Source organism: Sinocyclocheilus rhinocerous, unplaced genomic scaffold, assembly GCF_001515625.1.
Source record: "Sinocyclocheilus rhinocerous isolate Xijiao unplaced genomic scaffold, SAMN03320098_v1.1 scaffold1632, whole genome shotgun sequence".
NCBI lineage: Eukaryota > Metazoa > Chordata > Actinopteri > Cypriniformes > Cyprinidae > Sinocyclocheilus > Sinocyclocheilus rhinocerous.
Window position 1 is genome coordinate 323,606 of NW_015670978.1, and position 1,631 is coordinate 325,236.

Below are 1,631 nucleotides of genomic sequence, written 5' to 3' on the forward strand. Positions count from 1 at the left end.
CGTTGCCTGACATTTCAGCCATTCATCATCAAACTAAAATGCAGTCAACCAAACATAAAAGTTATACTGTTTATTTTAAAAGGTCCGCTGAAAAATCAGCGTGCAGAGACCAAACAAACATTTTTGCGCATGTAAAGGATTTTACACGGATATTAGAACATGGGTGAAGTATAAAGCCATGTTTATAGGCTACATAATAAATAATAGTTATGCAAACAAATGTTACAAATATGGCAAAAATGGAAACATTTGGATTCTTGTGGTATGAGACAGGCTCGTGAGCCCAATGCTGTTTCAGTTTTGCTTGACATTTGTGTGCCGTTTATAATGAATGCCACTATAACCTAATTAGATTTATTTTATAGTTGAATATATAATTTTATAACTAATTTTTCATTCTTGTTCTGTTCTGAATACCGTTAAATTTAAAATATTTGTTGTGAGGGGAACTAAATAGGCTGTTTATATTTACCAGTATTTTAATATCATGTATTTTTCACACTTGTGCCGTCGAACTGTTGTATAAACACAGTGGGCCTCATTTACGAAACGAACGTACGACAGAAAATTGGGCGTACGGTCGTTTCAATGCAAAACTTGGAATTTACCAATATGGACGTGAGCGGTGGCTACGATGAAATCTCACGTCTGGTCTCAGCTCGTGTACGCAAGTTTTTGAGTTACTTGAAACTCAAGGGGCGTGGCTTCTAAACCGGGGTGTTTTTAGGGGTGTGATATTCAAATGACGATTGTTTTCTGCCGCCACATTTATCAACGTGCGATCATTCGTACGATGAGATTGGCGGCATACGAATGTTTCATGAATCACACGTGAACTCTGTCGTAAGTTGATTTGTGCACACGGATCTGCGCTCATTTCTACGTTAGATTGATAAATGAGGCCCAGTATCACAGTCGTAGCTGTGAGATATGGCTGAATATCAGGACGCTGTGATTACCTGCGGCCCAATCACAGCCGTTCCGATATACAGCCATATCTCACGTCTACCCGTGTGATATGCTCTGCTCATATATATATATATATATATATATATATATATCTCAGTGTGGCGAGGCTACATACACTCAGACTGACGGCTGGCCTGCCCAATCAAATGAGGAAAGAAGAAAAATCCTGTATACTGTACAATAATTGCTTAAATACATGAACATACAGTACAAACAACTTGCATGTGTGAACAAGTAAAAGAAAAAAATAAGTAGGTAGCCTAAGTAGTATTAAGATCCTGGTGGATGAGCGCTGATCTTCCAGTTTTGCTCTTCTATTCTGTTGCAAACGCAAGAGCTGTCAATATAAGCAAACAATCCAATCTAGGCGTGCTCCAGCTGTAAAACAATCCCCGACTGGTCTTTAGTCATCGTCCCATCCATCATTCCTGAGATCCAGTTTCTATTGGTTGAACTTCCCAACGATTACAAATGACGCTGGAAAACACCGCATCATCATCATCGCAACGCGATCGGATCTTAGATGTTCAAAGCAGCATGCAATGTCACTCTAAAGGCTGGATACACTACACAACTTTTACTCTGATTTACAGTCTGGAGAAGTTCATGCAATAGTTGCCGAAAGTCAGAGCCAGTCTGCAGATTTGAGTTGACAGATTTCA